The 22,736-nt window shown below is 43.8% G+C and overlaps 1 protein-coding gene across 11 annotated transcripts in view; it reads right to left on the reverse strand.

The window, feature by feature from the left end:
• Positions 1-22,736, reverse strand: part of RIPOR2 (RHO family interacting cell polarization regulator 2) — a 216,369-nt gene that overhangs the window by 81,107 nt on the left and 112,526 nt on the right. For 2 of the 11 annotated variants that reach the window (XM_023624535.2, XM_070244956.1), the window contains exon 1: positions 5,236-5,556. The exons of 7 other annotated variants lie outside the window; for them this stretch is intronic. The gene's annotated coding sequence lies outside the window, so the exon portion shown is untranslated. Of the gene's footprint in view, positions 1-4,960; positions 5,205-5,235; positions 5,557-22,736 lie in introns of those variants that run through there. 2 more of the 11 variants (XM_070244952.1, XM_070244957.1) reach the window with 1 other exon arrangement.

Consider the following 22,736-nt stretch of genomic DNA (forward strand, 5'->3'; position numbering starts at 1 on the left):
CCAGCCTGCCCCCATCTCTCTCTTTTCTAAGCTCCATTTATTTCTATCACCAACACAATAGTAAATTAGATTAGAACTTGGGAAGATATGGATCATTTCAAAGTGGCTAAATGCTCCCAATAGCCTTATAAACTAAAAGTATGGCACTGCCATTCAAGAGTTACCAGCTCGTAGTTATCCTGGAATCTTCATTTAGGGCAGTTAACTTGGACCTCCGCATATCGGCAGGGCACCCAGTGTGGGTCACATTAATTAGAAGGTAGACTGTCACAGTTAAGGCCAAGACCAGGTCACTCCAGGCCTTCATATGTAGCAGAAAGTGCAGGAGTCAAATGCTATACTGGGAATAACCTTTTGGGAGTTGCACTAGCTCCAGGAAACTGTCATTTCGAATTTATTCCTCCTATGAAGAGAAGGAAAAAAGAGTGTGCTCTTTGTGTCACCCACACTGCTTTTGTATTTGTTAGGTACCCTCCCCCATCCTGCCCATGCCTTCCTTCAAAAGTCCTCTGAGAAGACAAGGACAGAAGGAGACAAGCTTGAAGAGAATGGAGTCATTGTTCCTTCAGTTCCTTCCTGAGCAATTTGCTTGAGGAGGAAAGGATCACTTCCGGGGCTAGAAGTGAAGGCCAATAGCATTAAATGCAAAAGATAAGTGACATATACAAGAGAGAGTCACAAGACATAGTTTTTCTGTACACAGGTTGTTTTTTGGTATGGTCACTGCCAGCCTTGTTTCAGCACCATCATCATTATTAATAACCTTATTTCATCATCCTTCCCATTGACCTTTCTTGCCAGGCATGCCTCCTCATTCTCCTGAACTTTCCTACCTGTGGTCTTGATCTTAAATCTAGGTCACAAGCAGTTAGTCAATATTGATGCCTACTATTTGCTAGGCAGATGCAAGTCCTGAGGACACAGGAATGAACAAAACAGACCCTCTGAGCCCTCAGGCAACTTAAAATCTTCCCAGTCTTCTCTGGTAAGCTCTCCCTTTTCCCTTCCATTTATCTGTAATCTTACAATAGGCACATGAATGAAATCTACACGAACGAAGCCTTCACTGATCACTCCCGTCACAGCTTCCTTCGCCTTCTCCCTTCTCTGACCTCCCATAGCCCTTCTTTCTAGGGTGACCATATAACTTATTGTCCAAATCGGAACACTTCCGAGAGAAAGGGGGTGCTATTAATAATTATGCAGCAACAAGATGTACACAGGGCAAACCAAGACGCATGTGGACAGCACACTGTCCAGCACAACTGGGTTCATCCTACTTCTCTGCCAGACTATGCACTTGCTAGAAGGTATAATCAATATCTTTCACTTTTATATTGAATGAAAAATCTAACTAGTTGCTCAGTCAACATGGGCTTAAGCTGAAAAGAATTAGTACTCCTCAAAATTAAATAACGATGAGGACTTGGACTTCCAATCCACCTCAGAAATAAAAATGACTGTTAATCACTTTATTATATTTTAGAATGCTAAGCAGTGTGAAAAATATTCCCTTTGTCTAAGACTCGTCCTTCCTTGGTCTGGCAGACAGCTCATTTTGATCTCCTGGAACACAACATAGAAATATTGCACCTCATTTGCTTTCACTGTTGAAAAAAAATCTAATTTCCTTTTTAATTAGTGTAGTGAACGTGTGAAAACATTCATCTGCACACAGTACTCATCAGTGTCACATAAACAATGCACAATAAAATAAATTGGAGCGGCTTCTTTTCCTGATGGTGTCCAGGGTTTCCTCTGAGGGAGGGCAACCCAGGATGGGGCCATGTATAAAATGATCTTTTCTAGATGGTCTGCCATACTCTGAGAAAAACATCGATTATTTTCAGGGAACATTTCCAACTAAAGTGGGATGAATGTACTGTGACCAACCAGAGAAGAGCTTGGTGGCCTCAGAGAGGAGATACAAACGGGGAAGAGGATGTGTGGGTGTTTCCATATTAATTCATTCTTGAATTACACGTGTTGAGTGATTTTGTTCAGTTGAATTGACTTGAAGGCTTCCGTGTGCACATTGGTGAGGTTTTCATTTTCAGGGGAAATGTTGTCTTGAGAAACGGCCTACGAGGAAATGATTTTGAAAGTGGAAAGAAATGAAACCAAAGGAGGGTTCCTTCCAGATGAAAAGGCACATACTCATAATCGTTTTCCTTTTCTGAACAGATCTTTCTAAGAATCGCATTGTGGGGTGTTTACATGACAATGGCTTTATAACACCATTCCACATCTAGGTTTGCCTTTGGGGAACCAATTATGTGCTGTTGGCCTATCTGTACCTCCTCTCCCCACCCCTACTCCCAATTCCCTTCCTTCATTGTCTGTTTTCAGCTGGTATTCTTTTCTGGTTGAATGGCCACAAACACAAGCTGTCTATCTCCTCTAGCTCCTGGAGTTCAGCTTGGCAGATGAAAATAACCTTGGTAAAGGAGCTGTTCACAAGCACGAGGCCCTGCTCAGGCCACCAGGGCAGAGGAAGCCCAAGTGGAAAGTCAAATCTGCCATTGCCCCAGGAGCACCCATTGTGTAAATAAAACGGACTCTCACTTCTACCACCACTTCCTCCCAAGAAATGCAAGAAACTGGTTTTAGACTTCTGACTTCTTTTCATAATGAAAACAAGACAGCTTTTTATTTTTCTCCCTAAACCATTGAATGCAATGGACAGTAAAATGAAACACTGGCTTGCAAACTCATCAGCCCAAGGGACTATTGTTTGCCTGATCCGACCGTTTAACATGAAATGTGCAAGCTGCGCAGCTCACTCGCCACAACTGCTTTGTCTGTGTGTTAGTCCCTCGACACCCAGGGGTGAGCCAATAATCTGTGAATTAAACCAAAATATAACAGAGAATTGACTTGGTAACATTTAGAAGTGGGCATGTGGTTGGTATCACAGCTGGGCTGTGGGGTTTTACCATAGTAGGGACGTTTCCATTTAGTGACTCAGGTTTAGGGTGGGATACCTGGCAGTCATCAGCAGGGTCCCAAGTCAACGGACTTCAACACTAAAGAGTGAAATTTCTATGTGAGTTTAGCTACCAACATCTATAGACATAAATACCTCCTTTCCAGCCACCCCCCACCCCGGCCTTCTCCAGATCATCCTTGAAAGGGGATGGGTTCCTTTTCTGCTGGAAATAATTTTACCCTGCAGTCAACAAAAGGAAGGTGAGCCATTTCTGGAATTCGTGTTTGGGTACTCAGAATTCTATGCAAGTCCCTAATGTGTGCTTCCAGGTTTTCTTCTTTCTAGCTTGGTATTTCTTTACATTTATACTGAAGATAAAATATTCAAAGCAAAATCTCACATTGGAGTGTCAGAGGAAGAGAGAAGCAACAGCAATTGGGGGTCTTCTGGAAAAGCAACACATGCAGAATGTTTTTACTAAACAGGGTCTCCAGTGTTCGGGGTTTCAGATGTTTGCAGGCAGCAGATTTTTGGACAGAGAAATGCATTACCTTCCTGGGAAGAACCGTGATTTAGCAGCATCTCAACTGAAGGGGGACAGGGGCACAGGAGGCTGACCCTGAGGGCTGGGGCTGGGAGGAAGTGGTGAAGAGTGGGGAGGCCCTTTCCTCTAGCTGCTGTTACCCTGAGTAGACACACCCCTGTAATTTGTTCCTACAGAAAGAGGATAGCCTCCTAATTAACCACTGGAGAATAGCCTGATGATCCTGGTTCTTAGAGAGTCCATGGCTGATAACCTCTGCTTGTGACAGCAGCTAAAACACACTTTGATGGAGAAACAATGGGGGTAGAAGGTGGGTGTTAGTGGGCAAACTCAGAGGCTGGTCCAAAAAGGCTGGAGGAGCAAGAGGAAGAGGGGAAATAAGCGAATAGGAATACCGGGGTCGGGGTGGCAAGGAGGGGAGGAACATTCTCAGAGCCAGATAAATCCAACAGAACACGAAAAGGAAGAAAAGACTGTGTGTCAGATAACAAAGGGGCGAATGCTCACACAAGATGCCCAGCCCAGTCCCATAGAGAAGGCCAAGCACAATTTCTTCAGGATTGGGGGTAAGGATTCATCACAGTCCTAGAATTTCAACCAAGTGCATGGATATGAGTGTGGAGGAAGCAGGGAGCAGGGATGAAAGGCAGCCCGGATATTTTCTAAGACCATCACGATCATCTCCCCCGCCCCCCCCCCCAAAGCTTAAACATTTCCTCTCAGTCACTCAATCAACACCTAGGTATCTCCAGGATAAGAACCTTTCAGGCTGCCAATCTCCCCTCTGGACCCGCCCCCCCCCCCAACACAATCAGCCTGGTTCTCTTTTCCACTCGCTCTCTTGCTCCTGAAGAAGCTGTCACTTCGCACCACACACTTGCCCAGCGCTTCTGCCACCTTAACATCTGGATGGCTTCCGCTTGTCAAATTTCAAACTGCACCTACTCCCTTCTAAAATGAAGGTTCTCTATCTGCCCCCCACTACCCTGGAGGTGGGCGATGGGAGGTTATAATCTCGCGGTAACAGAGTTGCAGATGCTTCCCTTTTCCAGACCCCTCCCAAGCCACAGAAACTTGCAGGGGTGCTCCTGTCCTCAGGTGCATCGCCCCTCCCCCATCCTTCCAGACACAGGTCGGCATCAGTGCAACACATTTCTCCTTCTTGACCCTCTTCCCAGTTGTCATCTCTCCCCACCCTACACCGCCACTTTGGAATTCAGACAAGCAGGGAAAAGACTGGTTCATAGCCAAGCTCAATCTGAGCAGCCTGGAGGCAGGTTAAGACCCTGGAGACCGCGATCATGGACCTGAGCTGGACTCCCCATAGGCGATAAGAGCGCTGGAAGTCATTCGGGGCCAGCCGGCCACCCAGGAGCCCCTTCCGAGGGCGCTTGGCACCCCCCATCCCCAGGGCACCGATCATCGGGCCATGGCGCCCCCACCCCAGAAAAGTCCCAGCTCCCAGGGCACTGCCGTGGGCTCCTTACCATCTTTCGGCCAGTCCCTCCACTCTCCCGGGCATCCCTCAGTTCTGCCTACAAAAGCGCGTGCGCCCCTTTCGCTCAGCAACTTCGCATCTCTGTGCTGTGGGCATCAGATAGTGAGCCCCCAGAGGCAGAGGAAGGCGAGGACCCTCCAGTCTCAATGGCTCCCGTACACGCAACGCTCTTTCAAGTTGAGGACACCCCTCAGCACACAGACCTCATCCGGGTTGTAAGCAACATCAGAAGCAAAAAAGGAACAAATAAAAAGGTGCACGTACCTAAAGACGCAGGCTCCTTGTCATGACACGGGGCCACTTGGGGCTCTCGGGCATATAATAGCCTCCGTACCAATGCAATGCCCCGGCTGCCCGCACCTCCGGCTTTGCAGACAGCCTGAGCTCGCTCACTTGGGTGAAGGGACAAAGGGCTGCGGGCAGTCGTCGGGTGCCCGCGCCGGGTCCCCAGCGCCGGCTGCCCTCCCGCGTGCGCTCGCGGCGGCGGCGGCGCGGGGTGAAGTTGCGGGGCGGGCGGGCGGGCGCGGGCGGAGGAGCGCGGAGCGCGGGGCGGGCGGAACGGCGGGGAGCGGGCCGAGGGGAGGCGCGGCCGGGGGGCGGGCGGCGTCACTCGTGCAGGGAGGGGAGAGCTGAGGAGACGGCTGCCTGTCAGCTACTTCAGCCCAACTCCCGGAGGCTGCGCTTCGGTGTCTGCCTCCAGCTGATCGCGGGCACGCCGAGCTCCTCTGCAAGAGCTGGTGCTGCCACTTTGGAGTGATCAGTGGAATTCGCGCCGCCGGGGGGATGGAGACCGTTGGAGGGAGAGGGCAGGGAAACCAGGCGAGGCAAGGAAAGGCCCTTCCAAATAACTTTTGGGATTTCGAATAGAAGCTGTGCATTGAAAACAATGTGGCAGGGGCGGGGGTGGCAAAAGGGGGCAGAGGTGGGGTGTGTGTGTGTGCGTGTGTGTGGTGGGGTAGGGTGAAGTTGGTTGCTCACAGCAAGGGTTGTGTTGGAAAGCCGTCCTGCGGAGGTCTGCTTTGTATGAGCACTCCACTCCACTCTGTATGGGCAATCCTTTGTAAGGGCTTATGGGCAGAGAGATCACATAAACGATGGGAGAAACAGAGTTGTTTTTTTATTTTGTTTTGGCGGATTTGAACTATACATAAAGCTTTCCTTTAGAATAGTGTGGGTCTGTCTGACAGGCAGAAACATTCCATAAAAGGAGTCTTTTGGAGTGGAAAATGTATGAGACTAGGAATCTGCAAGGACCCTGAGACAGGGTCTCTGCCTCCCTCCTTAAACAGGGAATTCCTGCTATGCCTGTTGCTTTATCTGCAAAGCCACTGTACTGAATAAATTGTGTATTTAGAATATCTTAAATAGAATGTACTGCAAGGTGAATCCCCTTCCCCAACTTGGGATTCAGTCACTTTGTGAGAGAATTAGTAAGAATCAATGAGCTTAGACATTGACCAGAAGGGAACATCCTAGGAGACTGTGTCAACGTGGAAAACACTCACATCCAGTTGCGGTAAGGAAACTGTATCCTCAGCCCTGGAATATGAGCAGCCAAAACCATAGCTTAGTCAACTCTGTCATAAGCCACCTAAGGATACAATAATAGGAGCAAAGAGTGCTTGATGCCAGAAAGGACACCCAAGAGTAAGCACTGGGCACCGCGTCTCTTAGACCATGAAGGGCAGCCGGAGCAGTGAGTGCCTGGATAATCTGAGCCCTTCATTACAGCTAGATTTTTCCAGACACCCACTTCCCTCTGTCCTTCTTCCAGCATACAAAATAGTTTCTGACAGTATTCAGTCTTCCCATATAGAGACATTCCTCCGGAGGAGAAAATGTGTTGACCATATGACATGAACATTCCAATCTGTCTGGCAAGTTAGTCTTCGTGTGTTTTCAATTTTGGTTATTCTGGTCAATGCTTGAGTCCCTAGTGAGTCTGGTCGACTTCTTGAGCCAATCCTTACAATGCTGAACACACCAGTTTATTGACTATCTTCTTAAATCTTAGGTTCTGGAGCACATACTTTACAAGCCTTGTATCCTTTATTCCTGACTATAATCCTGTAGTTGATATTATGATTTCCATTTCATGGATGGGAAAACCAAGATTCAAGAGAGTTAATGGGATTCATCCAAGGTGACACAATTTAATCGACTTTAGATACACGTGCAAATACTGGTTTTTGGCACCTGCAAAACATGGGCCATGGTGGCCCTACTAGCCTCGCTGTCCTGGATGCTCACTCTTCTCTCCAGTCTGGACCTAGGATCATCCCAGTTGTATCTCTGTTGATACCTGCCAGTGGAGCCCAGGTTTCTTGGGTGTTTCCTTCCTCTACCCGCTTTCTCATGTCCTTTTACCTCTCTGATGATGCCCCAGTTCTTTCCAGGGTAAATAAATCTGATAGTCACAAAGATCTGAACTGCTGCAAGTTTCCCACAGCATCCCTTTGCCTCTTGGCAGCCACTAAAATGGGCATAAATAAAACTGCTATTGGAACATTCATTCGTACAGTAAGTGTTTGTGGAGAAGTGAGGAAGGGACAGGGTATAAAAGAAAGAGCACTCGCCCCCACTCAAAGATTTTACAACTTCCATGGAGATAAAAAGACTAACAGTGTGGGAGCTGAATGATATTGTTTAAGACCATGGTAAACTAGATCACAAGGCAAAGAAGCCTTAAGTCAAATGACACACTCCCTCTCCCCTCCAAAAGTAAGCAAAATCAGCAGGAGAGAGTGGATGGAACCTGGATACTGCCCTTAAAGATAGAAGTGGGCAAGTGAAAGGCGAGACAGTTCTAAAGGCAGCCTGGGGCACTTTACAGAGGACTAAATGGGGTTCCAGGGATGGTGTGCAAAAAAACACCTTAGATGGCATTCAAGGCCTGCCACAGTGGGGTCTCATGTACTCATTCAGGGCTTTGAGTCATGTTCACATGCTAAAGATTCCCAGATTTACGTCTCCAACTCAGAACTCTCCTCTAAGGTCAGATATCCAAGTATCTATCTAAATTCCCATTTATTTCTTGCAGGTCAATTCTTGATTCTCTTTCCTATATACCAAACCTGGTCTTCCCCTATATTCAACCATTTTGGTAAAATAAATGGCAACAATATCCAACCAGTTGCTAGAGGGCCAGAAATCTGGAAGTCATCACTGATTCCTCCTATTCCTTTACCTCCCACACTCCATTCATCAAGAAGACCTGTTGACTTTGTCTCCAAGACACTTATCAGTCCTGGTTCTCTCTCTCCAGCTCTACTACCATCACCCTTCCCTAACATCCTTCATCTCCGGCATGTAGCCCTTATCTCCTTGCCTCAACTTTGTCTTTCCCTAAAATCCATTCTCCACTATGGCAGGCCAACTTTAAGATGGTCCTCAATGATTCCTCCCTCTTGGAATTCACCCGCTTGTGTAACCCCTTCCCCATGAGTGTGGGATGGCCTAGTGACTTACTTCTAACCAATAGAATATGGAAAATGTGCTCAGATGTCACTTTTGTGATTAGATTAAAAGATTTTGATTTCCATCTAGTCAGATAGAAATCTCTCCCTTGCTGGCTTTGATGAAGCAAGCTGCCATGTTGGAGGAGCCCACGTGACAAGGAACTGAAGCCTTCTGTCCAATAGTTCACAAGGAACTGACTGAATCCTGCCAACAACCATGTGAGCTTGAAAGTGGATCTTTCCTTAGTTGAGCCTTCAGATGAGATCCCAGCCCTGGCTGACGCTTGACTGTAGCCTGGGGAGAGACCTGAAGCTAAGCTGTGCCTGGACTCCTGCCCATGTGTCAATCTTACTTGAAAATACCCTCGGTACAAATGATAACTATTATTTCAACAAGATATTATTTCAGTTCGGGTGCCAGGCACTCTGCTAAGGGCCGGAGACACAGAGATAAACACGCAAGTCGTGCAATCCGTCTCGTGGAGCCTCGTGGTGAGCATGGCTGTGAAGAACTGGGGGGGATGCTATGGAAGAGGAAGCATTGTGGGTGCTATGGGAACTGTGATTATTTTTGGTCTCGTAAATCAGGGTGTTTGCACTTCAGCAGCACTGTCATGGTCTCTTTCAATTAATTTTATCCTGCTCTTCTCTCATGGGCATTTTTTTAAATTGAGGTCAATTGGTTTATAACATTATAAAATTTCAGGTGTACATCATTATATTTTGACTTCCGTATAGACCGCATCATTCATAGGCATTTTTAAGGCCTGCTTTTAAATGCCACCCTGCTTGTTCTTTCCACCACTAATCAATTCTAGTAAATACACAATTCATCAGAAGGAAGCAGAAGAGCATCCGAAATCCAACCAATTTAATTCCTGATTGAGAGCTTCAGATATTTAATACAGAATTCAGAACATGCCTAAAGAGCCACTGCCAAGTGAAGCTGAGGCTCTTATTGGAAGGTTCCAGAGGTTTGGTAGTATCTAGTGACCCCTATCCATTTATACGTCTATATATTCCTTCTGCCTATGATGCCGGTGCATTCTGGCTTTTTATTCTCGGTCTAGTTGACTAGTCCTGGAGAGAGAGAGCCAGATAAAACTGAGATCTAATCTCTCTTCATAACTATATGTTTAATCTCCATGTGGAGAGCAGATCTAACACCCTGATTTTGAAATTCTTTCTCTACTCTTATGACCTACCACTATAGGCATTTGGCCACCCAAATGCATGGCCACATCATGGCTTGGAATGCTGCCAGTTCTAAGATTCTTGAACTCCTTTCTCATACTGTAACTCTTTATCCTCCACCTTGTTCACATCTACTGAATTCTGCATTTGCTGCTCTAACCAATCTTTCTCTATTTCTCTTTCAGACAAATTTTCTAATTTACGGAGTGCATAAGAATCACTCTGGGAAGGAGTTTAAAATGCAGATTTTTCAAGTCACCCTCCTCTCCCATTCTAATTCAGTCATTTTAACAAGCACACCAATGGTTCTGGTACAGTTGTCTCAGAACGCACTTTGGGAAACACTGGTCTGGAAAGGGTCCAAACAGGTGCCCAGCCCCGTTGGCACTACAGTGTGGTTTAGAAGCATTTTCGGCTGCGCCCCCACCACTCAGCAATACCAGCCTAAGCTCTGGCTCTTCCTAGTACGCTCGGTGTCCAGGAAACAGCCCTGGAAAGAGTCTTGGACTTTGAGTTGAGACACTTGGGTTCTATTTTGGTTCTGCCAATAGAAAGCTCAGGGCCAATCTTGACCTTTGTGATCTCAGTGTCCTCACCTGTCAAATGAAGGGTTTGGACAAGTTGATCGCTACGGTTCCTTTTGGCTCTAACATTTGACAGTTCCGGCTTCCACCTTTTTGCTCAGGCCATTTCCACTTCTGGAAATTTTGTGCTGAGAATTGCCCATCACTTTTTCTCCTACCTCTGATGTTTGTCTCTAAAAATCCTGCCTAGCCTATAAAGCCCTGTTCAAACACTACCTCCTTCATGAAGCCTTCCTTGGCCCTCCATGCTCTACCTGTGTCCCCTGAACACAGAGCCACACATCCCTTCTTTCTGTCATAGATATTTGGTACACTTCTCATTAGTTTATGAGCTCCTTGATGTCAGGAACTATGCATAATGCCACTTACAGTATTGTAAACTCTGTATTAATAAGAGCAGAGGATAGTCAATAAATATTGACTAAATTTAGAGGAATGAGAGCATACAGTGCCCCTGCTGGCTTCTGTCACTTTTTCCCCTGGAAAAGAGCATAATAAGCCTGAGTTTATTGACATCACAGCCGCACCTACAGAAGTGTTTCAACCTGACAAATGGCAGCTGGGTCTTGCTTACTGCTTTCTGAACTGCTGAGAGCAAGACCCCATTTTCCTTTGCCTGTGTCTGGGACTGGCGATAAGGTCCTCAAGGGAGCAGACATCCCAGGCTGTTGTTTCCTTACCATTGTCACACATATCTGCTTGCACAATGGGAAACTTGTTTGGCCATCCCTCTTGGCATTTTAGTTGTCCCAGAAACGAAGGTCTCAGGAGTGCTGAAATCAAGCCTATGCACTTGGGAAGATTATCGCAATCCTAAACTCCACCTCCACCCCCAATTCTAGTTTCTGCACCAAGTGACCTGGAAGGCGGCATGGGTAGAAGATAGCAAAATGTTCGAAGCTGATGGGAAATAAAATATGCCCTAAATGTAGCAGACAATCCCTGTCTATCCAGAAACTTGAGATTGGATTTCTCATACATTATCATTATATTACATGTAGAGGACATTTTCTGTAATAACATAATTTAGACCAGCAGTTCCCAAGTTTTTTGTCTCAAGACCCATTACGCAATAACATAATTGAGACGAACCATTTGATAGGATATATATATATATATTATATATATAAACATGTTTATGTATATTTTATAGGAATTGTTATTATGTTATATAGGAAAGACATATTCTAGACTAAACCCGTTTATATTTTTAAAAATTATTGAGGACCTTAGGGATCTTCTGAAAGAGTCTTGGAAACTTCAGGGGTCTTCAGACCACATTTTGAGAACCTCTGATCTAGATTGACAAACATTTGTCAGGACATTAACTTTACAAATTCCCATAGCTATGAACCCATAGACTGAAGGTAAACAGTATAAATTTAATTCAATAAATATTATTGCACAAAGATATTAAAATGAGTATAATTCAAAATGAATGTAGAAGTGATTGGAAACTATCAATACGGATGTGTAAACACAATGCTAAGTGCTTGATATGTAGGCATTTTTTAGGACACTAAATTGATTTTCACTTCATAATAAATCCCTTCCCTTTCTTTCATTATCAGGGGAAACATAAGAGATTTGTCTGTAAGGTTCTCCAAGGTGATTTATTTATGATGTGACCCCAGGCCCGATCCAGTTCCTGGCTTGCAGGTTATCCCATGTTGCCCCTTCCTGTCTGTTCTCCACCTTTCTCTCTCTTGCCCTCTGCTCTGGGGGCTCCCCTGTAGGGACCACAAAATGGCTACCCTGCCCTGTGATGTCCAGTTGGGTTTGACCAATGGGTAGCCGCAACAGGAGATAGGAAAAAGGGAAGGGAGTGAGGTGAGGATATTAATTCCCAGGCTTCTCCCTGTGAGGTCATGTTGGGCTGGCTGTGTCCCTTCATAAGAGATGCCTGCTCCCATCCAGGCAGCCCTCGCTGCACAGCTCTCTTTCCTTGTAGGTCCTAGCAACCTCCTCTTCTCCCCTCCTTTGGACTCAGCAGTGGCGCTGGCCCACAACACTCTGCCTACACCTTTGTAAGTCATCTCTTTGTAAATAAATGTTTCTTGAATTATTCTAATTTGAGGGAGCCAATAGTTTCCTAATAGTGTCTTGACTGACACACGTTAATAATCACCTATTGATTATTGAAAAAATTTTAAATCTGCTTTTATCCATTCATATTTTAAAACTATTTCTTCTTTTGGTAACTCCTTTAATTATTTTCATTTCTCTTTCAATTTTAGGCCAGAGGTGTTGTTGCACATAATCTTGTTTAATTCCTTACCTTCTTGCTGCTCCCAACTATGTAAAAATTTTTCCAAAGTTGATCCCTCCCTAATTCATAAAGGAGATGGTCAACTTCAGGGGGTGATTTTAAAATGGAGGAATGACAGGCCTAGAAGTTCTATTACTTAAAACTTTGTCACTGGTTGTTAATCTTCACCATCTTCCTGGGCATTATTCTGGTGTCCAGTTCACATCTGAAACGTCTCTGTGAGGTTAAAGGAGCCGTTACTAGGATTTAAGCAAAGCTAGATAGTATGAAGGCAGCTTAGAACACAGGGGAAAAATTCTGAAGCCATGACGAGGCTCCTCCTGGCTGCACACTCTTTTCCTCTCTGCAGCAGCTCTCATAGCCCGGCTCCTGGGCTGTGAATCCATCTGTGTGTTGAAAAGGCCCGTGCCTCCTCTGCAGGGCCTGGAAACCATTCGATATCTGCGATAAGTTCAGAGTCTAGTGTCTCTTTCCTTCCTAAATCACCCTTTCACAGTCCACACCTCCCCCTACTAACATACATTTTATACAAAATCGGGATGCTGGGTACAAGCTCCATCCCCTTGGGCCCTGCACACTTTCACTTTGCAGAGGTGAAAGTGGAAATCTGACTCTTGCAGCATGGCTTGCTCAACCCACAAAGCCTTCTTTGGGAGCAGGATCCACTCTCTGGCCCCATCTCCCCTCTTTCCTTCTCTGCTCGCACATAGACCACGTTGCTGGCAGCTTCAGAGAGGAGCTGTGACAATGGGACAGAGCTCTGTCACCCTCCATAATTAGCCAGGCAAGCAAGGCTGCTGTAATATCACTACATAGACAGTGTTCTTGCACCTAATAAATTATTCACGCCACCAAAGTGTAATCGGCTGTCACGTTCAAAATAGGTCGTTCACGCGGAGGCTGCTGGAGATGAAAATTTCACAGCCATGGTAACAAATCCGAGTGCTTTGGTTTAAGCAGATCTCTAATGAAAGAGGCTTCTCCAAGCAATCTCCTATTAAATATCTTTCATTGAATCCCAGTTATGTTTTCATTAGCGGCAGCAGGAAGAGGCTGAAACAGCTGTCTGTTGGCAGGCATGAGAGTTGGGGGAGGGAAAGCTGTATTTCAGTCTCTTCCTTCTCTGGCCCTTCCTCAATGAGTCTCAAGGGGCCACTTGAGGAAGATAAATGTGAACACCTGCTCTTGTTTGTTGTCTGCTCCCCAAACGGTGGCCAAGTCAGACTGAGGCTATAACCACTGGGCACTTGCAGGGTTTAGAAGAGCGAATGTACACAGGCCTCTCTGAGAAGGGCCTCTCAGCCCTGGGAGCTGCATTCAGAGAGGAATTCAAGTTCAACAGCTGTAGGCCATGTGCTCCTGCATTTCATACCCTAATTCACAGACGTTCGGGCCTCTTCAGCACTCAGAACACACTTGCCCTCTTGTCAGCATAGACATATTATTCAACTCAAGTGCCTGGTGGAATACAAATATTTGACTGGCTATTTCAGTGTTTGGAGAGGTACTGGTGTGTTAATATGTTCTTTTAGTGGTTTTTGAGGATACGGAAGACTGTTTTACAGGCAGAAGAACAATTTTTCCTAGAATTACAATAAAGGGAAGTGATTGAAGACATAACTTGTGGGATTTGAATAAAAGCCAATGTGCTGGTTCTTGACTGTTAAATGGATGGACATGTGACTGAGGAAGGCTGATAAATCTCCTCAGCAATGGGATTGACCCCTTGCCTGCCTTCTATTAGGAAGATAAGACCAAAAACCTCTTTAGGTCTTTTCCAGTTGAGAGGCTATGGATGTACAGCCTTGGAGCAAAAGGGCAAGAAATGCAAGCATTTTATCATGGTGGGCATAGCACCAAGTGCAGGAGGCCATGTACAGACAGAGAGTTCTTGGATACGTTTCCACGATTATCATATTTATCATCATAGTGCCCCCAAGGATGTCAAGCTCTCTCCTTCACATGTTCATCTCCAAGAAACCTGCCTAGATTATTCCAGCCCTTCCCATCTGATCTTTCTTTTCATCTCCCTTTAGCATTTGTGAATAGTATGTGTTGCATTTTTGAACTTCTGGCCTTATGGAACAGCCCGTATAGATTATATAGCCCAATTTCCACAACCTACAGATAAATCTATGAATAATTTTCACTTATATATATGCTGCTTTATCATCAACATTTCAACAGCTATTTCCTGAGTGCCCACTCTTCTGGGTACTTGGAGTGAGACTTCAAGAAGTCATCAACTATTTATACCTCTATTGTGAACCTAACTGTCCAAAACTGGACTCCTGATTACCCATCATGGCAATACTCCTCCCCATTCCCAAGCCTAATCCTCCAGCAGCCTTCCTCATCTCAATAAAGAGCAGCATCACCCTTTCAAATGCTTGGGCCAAAGCCGTGGAGTCACCCTTGGCGACTTTCCCCCCATTACCTCCAGAATTCAATCAGTATCAGGCCTGGTAAGGTCCCCATCAACTCTCTTCTGGATTATTGCAATACTTACTTAAGTGGCCTGCCTGCTGTTGCCTCTAATGCCCCATCTTTATTTTCAAGACATGAGTCAGAATGATCCTTTTGAAAGGCAAATCAGATTATGTCACTTGGCTGAAAACCCAGCAATGGCTCCCCATCTCTCACAGAGCAAAAACTCAAATCATTCCAATGGTCTATAAGGCTTTACAAGAGCTGGACCCCCCAAAAACCTCTTGGATCTCATCTTCTACAGCTCTCGGCCTTGCTTACCTTGAGCTGCAGTCACACTGGCCTTCTGGCTCTTTCTGGAACATTCTCCTCCAGACATCCAGGTCAGACCTGCAGTTCCTCCGAGCCTCTGGGTATTTGTCAGTAAAGTCTTCCCTGAACACGGTGCCCTAGTCTTCTCATCCTGCACTTAATTTTTCTCCATAACACTTCTCTCCATCTGATACATCATATTTTTACTTGTCTGTCTCCCTCCACTACAATATAACTTCACAAGGGCTGGGGCTTTGTTATAGTCACTGCTGATCCCAAGAGCTAAATAGAAATAACCCTAGCACATAGTAGACATTCAACAGATATTCTTTAAATAAATGAAAAAAATAAATCTTACATTCCTAAATAGTTCCTAAGCTCCTGAGGGGGCTGCATCTTCTAATTATGCTACTCCTTTCTAGAGGAGACTCATAAGTGCTCTCTCTAAGCATTTATGCAGAGAGTCTAAAGCTGACTCCTAACCAGGTAGAAATTGGTAGAAAGAATTCCTATACCTAACTCTTACACATCCTGTTAGGAAGAAAATGGTCTTTCTAAGACTGTGTCACATGTGCCCAGCCCTGGTCAGAATCAGCTCCCTGGAGTCACTTCTATCGCACAAGGAAATTCAGTTCCCTTCTGTTAAATTGACATGGCTCAAGAAAACGCAACCGCCTGCAGACGGAACTGTCTGGTACTGCCCTGTTTTTTGGCATACTCATTTCTAAAGCTTTTTAAAAAAAATGTAGATATTTTTATGTATGTATAAATAAAATTGTGGTAAAATACATAAAAGATTTACTGTCTTAATAATTTTTAAGTGTACAGTTTAGTAGCATTAATTACATTCACATTGTTGTGCAACTTATCTCCAGAACTCTTTTCATCTTATAAAACTGAAACTCTGTGCCCATTAAACAGAAACTCCCCATTTCCCCCTCTCCCCAAGCCCCGACAAGCACCACTCTATTTTCTGTCTGTATGAATTTGATCATTCTAGATATTTTCTATAAATGAAACCCTACAGTATTTTTGTGTGTGAGATTGGCTTTTTTCACCTAGCTTAACGTCCTCAGGTTCATCCATGTTATAGCATGTGTCAGAATTTCCTTCCTTTCTAAGGGTGAATAATGTTTCATTGTATGTATATACCACATTTTGCTCACCCATCCATCTGTTGATGAGCACTTGGGGTGCTTCCCCCTTTTGGCTATTGTGAATAATGCTGCTCTGAACATGGGTATACAAATATCTCTTCAAGACCTTGCTTTCAATTCTTTTGAGTATATACCCAGAAGTGGAATTGCTGGATCCTATAGTAATTCTATTTTTAATTTTTTGAGGAACCACCATACTGTTCTCCACAGCAGCTGCACCATTTTATATTCTCACCAACGGTAGACAATGACTCCCTACCTCTGTTTAATAACAAGATATTTTTCCCTTCCAGCAGGTTAGAACTGATCAGAGATGTCTGATAGAGCTAAACATTCCTGTTCCTCCTAATACTTAGCAACCAGGAGCGGAGTGGCTCCCACTAATTGTGCACATGGCAGTGCTTTTCACTCTCTCCTTCGTGCCTGTTTTGAAAAGGTTTCCTTGTCCTCAAATTAGCATGCAGACTGAGTGGACACACACTGGTCTGCCTTTCGGACGAAGGGCAGTGGGCAAGAGCCAGCACTGTTTTGGAACGATCAAAGCTCTGCTAATCCCGTGTAATCTCCTAACATAAAGGTGATGTATTTCCGATTGTGGTTTCTTTGGGTGATGCCCCCCCGAGGCCTGGCACCATCACTCCTTGGTAAATTAGGAGACATGCTGTGTGTGTGTGGAAAAGCCAAGGAGATGGCCTTGAATCATGCACACACACCAGTCATTCCTTATGAGGAGGTCCAAGGGCTTCAGAATTCGGAGACAGACAGTAAAATGTGGAGGAGAGTCCTTTGAAATGATGCAGATATTTAAGGGGGAAGGACCTTCGACACCTCCTATGTGCTACCTTCTCTCACCGAATTCACTGATGGGCTGGGAGAAAAAGATCCTTAGTCTTTCTGTGTTTCTCCCTTACGTGATATTGCCTTTTCTGCCCTCCACCCCCTAACCCAGAGCATTCTGACTTTATTCTTCTCTTGGGCCACTAAGGTTTCATCATCCTTCCAGTTGGTATTACAGAACAATGTAATAAGGTAACATATATTCTCTTAAAAAGAATATTTCAATAACAATAAGAGGGGATGAAGCCCCTGTTAAATGGGGATTTAAAAATGATAAGACTCTCCCAGAAGATGTGAAAAGGGGAAGAGCTAGTGGGTGAGATGGTTAAGAAACTCCCAATGGCCTTAAGAGGCAAAATGATTTGGAAGTTTACGACCTAGACCAGGGGTTGGCAGGCTTTTTCTGTAAAGAGCCAGATAGCAAATATTTTAGGCTTTGGAGGCCAAGAGATAAAAACAAGGAAATTCTGTACTTACATATAACAAGAGAGAGAACAAAATTTCTCAAATTTTTTATTGACAAAATTAAAAATATAATAATAATTGAGCACTTTTTTTTTGTAATACCAGTCTACTAAGGAGAAGAATGGAATTCTTTTTCTTTGGGATAACACTTAACTGGAGTTCAAGGTTGGTGTTCTTCATCATCAAATTGATTGCAAATGTTCATCTGTAAAAACTTTTCTTATCTGGTAGACTGGACAAAAACAGGCAGTGGGCTGGGTTTGGCCTGCAGGCCACGGTTTGGCTACTCCTGCCTAGGCCAAGAGGAGGGCGGAGAGCCACTGACTCCCTGTGTGCGGTTCTCAGCGTTGCCTGGTGGGCTATAAGGGCACAGACATCTGTCCTTCTGGTGTATCGTCCATGTTAGGAAGATGCACAGGGCTTTTTTTCTGTCGTCTGTGCTGTAGTCCATCTTCTAAATAACAGGATGTGTTGTCTTCTCTCACCCACAAGATGATGCTCTGACCCATCATCAATTGTCATCCCAGGAGTGGGGAGGATTTGGGTTGGGTCATTCCTAGTGTACCCTGCCGCGGCTGGTACCATTTCTAACCTAACTGACAGTTATGTGCCTCAATCATAACTTTTATTGAATAGTGCTCAATAAATATTTGTTGATTAGTTCCCAGTGGGTTGATCCTATTAACTTGCTCTCTGCCCCATTTGTATCATGATTAAGCAACTGAGCTAATGTTTGTCCTCCTGTCTGTACATGTGGGTATACAGTAAACCTTTTACACACAAATACACGTAAACAGATTATCTCCAGGAGGTTTTATCATTGAAAAGCAATGGAACACACCACTAGAAGAGACGTCGTAGAGGCTTTGTTTAGAATCTTGATTATTGTCCTAAAATGCTGAAACATATATATAATTCAAATTTCAGTAGGTGCTCTCTTTAAATTAGAAATGCTTTAACATATCTTAAAGTCCAGCCTTTCTCAGATCACCTTTTTAAAAGAACTCTGTAAAGTGGTGATGGGGCAGGCAGTAACTGTGATGTGTTTACTGCAAGTAAATATTTACCCAGGAAATAGGGTCTGTATATTGTTAAAGATACTGTTAAAGATATGATTCATCACTTTCAGCATTTCTGACCAAGGCAAGGGGACTCCACAAGAAAACAACCATAGCGTATGTTACTGATACTGAAAGAATTTTCAGAGGGTTCTCAGATTGGTTAAAACAATAGAAAATAGGTAGGAAATCACACACTTATTCTGTGCCAAGCAATGGGGTTATTCTGAGTGCTGCCTTGTTCACATGGCGGAGATCAGACAGCAGCCAGGCTTGCTAATTCAGGAGCCAGAAGCACCTCTATATTTCCCAGGAAAGTATTTGAAGTGAGCACTCTCAATAGCTCTGTGCTAATCAGCTTATGTCTTTGTTAATCAAAGGCCAGGAGTAGAGGAGGGGAATTGTATAGATTTGGGAGGCTGGGACAGCTGAGAAAATCATAGTGAAATAATAACTGACATTTATATAGTACACCCTTAATGGTTTTCCATTATCTCATACATTTTCTGCTTTAACTTCACAGCAATTTTTTGAGGAGGTAACCACCACCACCACCATCACATCACCACCACACTGCCATCATCACTGCCACCATCACCATCCCCATCATCATTACTATCACCATTACCACCACCACTATTATCATCGCCATCATTGTCCTCATCTGGAAGGAGCAAAGTGAAACTTCTGAAAGGTTAGGTAGCTTGCCTAAAGTCAAACTACTAGTAAGTTGAACTAGGTCTTTTGAGTCCAAAAATTTTGTTCTTTCTACTATTTTACCTTCCCTCAGTTTGGAAATCTGAATGGTAAAAGTAAAAAATTTAAAACCAACGGTGGCTCCAGAATTTTCGTATGCAAAGTACTTAGCACAATATAGTCAGAAAAGATGTCTGGCTCTCCACTGGAAGCTGTTTGCACAGCAGGCATACAATTTTTTACTCAGATTGTAGAGTGCAGAATATTCAAAATAGCAATGTTTCTGAAAAAGCTTTTTTTTTTGGTTGAGGAAGATTAGCCCTGAGCTAACTGCTGCCAATCCTCCTCTTTTTTTTTTTTTGCTGAGGAAGACTGGCTCTGAGCTAACATCCATGCCCATCTTCCTCTACTTTCTGTGTGGGACACCTACCGCAGCATGGTGTGCCAAGTGGTGCCATGTCCGCCCCCGGGATCCGAACTGGTGAACCCCAGGCTGCCAGAGCGGAACGTGCGCACTTAACCGCTGCGCCACTGGGCTGCCCCCTGAAAAAGCTTTTTATCATGCTTTATACTAAGATTTAAGATTTTAACTTATTTTTCCATTTTTAGAGATGCCAATGGAGATTAACAGAAGACTGAGGTGTGCCTTTCCCTAGTGACATCCTTGCTGCCCCCTCAGCATAGAAACTAGAAGTTGAAGGAGAAAAGTTTGTTTTTCCTACTATTTCATTCATGCAATTCTCTGAAAGTGGTTAAGAGTGCCTTCTACAAATCCTATCTGCATATTTGATTCTTCATCATGCTTTTCTCCAAAAACTATTCTATCAGTTCATTGTGCTGTTATAAATAGGAAGAAAAAGCCCACCATAGAAAATGTTTCCACATTTATTCCTTCTCAGAGTTTTCTAAATGCCAATTTATAGAGAAAAAAAATATATTCAACTGCTCAGCCAGCTGACTCCACGTGTGAACTGAAAGTCAAGTTATCTTCTTCCTGCTTCTTACTCTGAAGGGACAGTTTAGAATGAAGTCAAGAGGGAGAGCGACCAGCTGGCCTTCCTCTGTTGCTATTTGCGTTATATAGTACAAATATTTAAACTTTGAACTCCTAATGATCCAAAGACTAAGAAGGAAAAATTTGCAGTGAAAAGATGGCACCATAACTTCCCATTCCAGGAAGCAGCAACTTGTTCTTTCTCCTCTTTATTTTATTTAGAAATGATTATTTCCTAGGGTTAAACTTTGTAATACAGGAGAAGATGAAATACCCTCAGGATCTTTTCTCTGTTTACCAGGTTCTCTATTAATGAAACTCTTTACAAAGCTTGACACACGTGTTTTCTGTCTCCCTCAATCAGGAAAAGAGACACCTCCCCCCTCCAAAAGATCACATTTTCCTCACTTTTATATTTTAAGGTCCCAAATTTTTACTCTGTCTCCATCATCGATCTTTAAGTGTCTCCTGCCTGTTAAGCAAGCTGAGGCATGAAAAAGCATAAGATATGGAAAGTTCACATGTGAAAAAATGACAAGAATATAAATTATTATTAATTTGCCTTCTGGAGTGAAACTGGCCATTATATCTGCCTTTTGATTGCTATCTCTGCGTAGTTAAAGATCTTTGTCTTAGAAACATCTAAAAATGATCAAGTAGATTGTTTTTCTTGAAGAGAAATTCTAGATGACTGATGAGATATGCTCTGTCTAAACAGCACACAGTGAAGCGGTTTTTCAGCTTAAATGACTTGGTTTGGTCATCAACAGATCGAATACTAGAGATACTTGACAAATCTCTCCTTCACTCTGGGGTACAAAGATGAAATGGAGTCATCACCCTCCTGGTCAGCCAGGCTGACGTTTCAAACTCCCCAGAAACCAGTCCCCAACACAGCCTGGAACATACTGAATGTTGAGGAGGTACATGAACATTCAATATCTCACCAGCACCTGCATTTTTGGTTTCATTTTCTTTTCTCCATTGTCACTCGCTAGGACCAGTAGCTATTTTTTTGTCTTCCTCTCCAACTCTTCTCTGTCCTTCTTTTGATGCTTGAAACAGTCATTTCAATTTGATTCAACTAATACCTTTTCCTTCTCTAAAATCTGTTCTGAAATCAACTGAATTGTAAATATCTTAATGAAACATCATAGCTGTTTGGCAAACAATCAATAGGCAAAATTTAGCCATCCAAAACTAAATGAGAAGTTGAATAAGCCGACACTTGCTAAGCACAATAAAACATGCGAGGCATGGTGAACTGGATAAATCAGCCTTCTTTAGTAAATACATTGACTTACTGAGTAAGCGAAGTGACTTCTATCAAGGAGGAAGGGCAATGTTCCCAATGTATTTCACTCTTTTGGTCATAACAACTCTACATTCTTTTTCTTTAAAAAGATTTTTTTTTTTTTTTTGCCACACATACAATGGGTATGCATATACTTATTTTGAGTTTTCAACTCAAGTCCTGCGGAATACATACTCACATATGTCTCATACTGTTCCTAAGAAGACTTTGCTGGCTGCTCATAGAGATCATAAATAAGCCTTTAAAATGCTTTATTTGTAATACTGGACCACTTTTGGCTTTGGCCTGATCTAAATAGGTCACTCTGAGGTCACTGGAGGCCATAAATCAGAGGGGACTGGTGGCTAAGACAGCCTGCATGGCTTTAGTGCAATGTGCTATTTTAGTTTGTGCCCCTGAAATGACACCATCTCTTTGGCACCAGCCAAAGAAAGCTTCCTAGACATCTCTGGGAAGGGAATGTTTTGCAGTATTCCAAGGCCTAGGTCACACAGGCATGAATTACTGTGAGGGGGTCTGCGTCTGCTCCAGACCTTGAAACAAACAAAGTAGAAAAATGACTTCCAACCCAAGCATTTATCTAGGAATCCAGGAGTGAAAATTGATCCAGGAAATCTTGGCAAATTGCAAAAGCAAAGAGTGACCAACTCTTTTTCAATCCAGGAATCTAGGGCAGCCTCTTCCTACCCCTTCCAATCCCGTTTCTTGGGTCCACTTGAGAACCCCAGGCATGGATGTTTTTGAGCAAGGTCCAACACAGCTAAATCATCATTGTTATATTTATATGATACAAAATGTAGCATAACGAAACAAAAAGCCCCAACTCTTTCTAGCCAAGGCATATATGCTTTCATGTTCTATTCAATACTTTTTCCATAGAGACTATGACTTAAGCTGAACTTACAGGATTTATTGGTTTTGTACATAATATAAATCTCTCCTTCCTTTCTGTTTATTTTGGAAAGGGCAAATGTAATTCCATAAACAACATCAAAATAT

Source organism: Equus caballus, chromosome 20, assembly GCF_041296265.1.
Source record: "Equus caballus isolate H_3958 breed thoroughbred chromosome 20, TB-T2T, whole genome shotgun sequence".
In the NCBI taxonomy this organism is placed as follows: domain Eukaryota; kingdom Metazoa; phylum Chordata; class Mammalia; order Perissodactyla; family Equidae; genus Equus; species Equus caballus.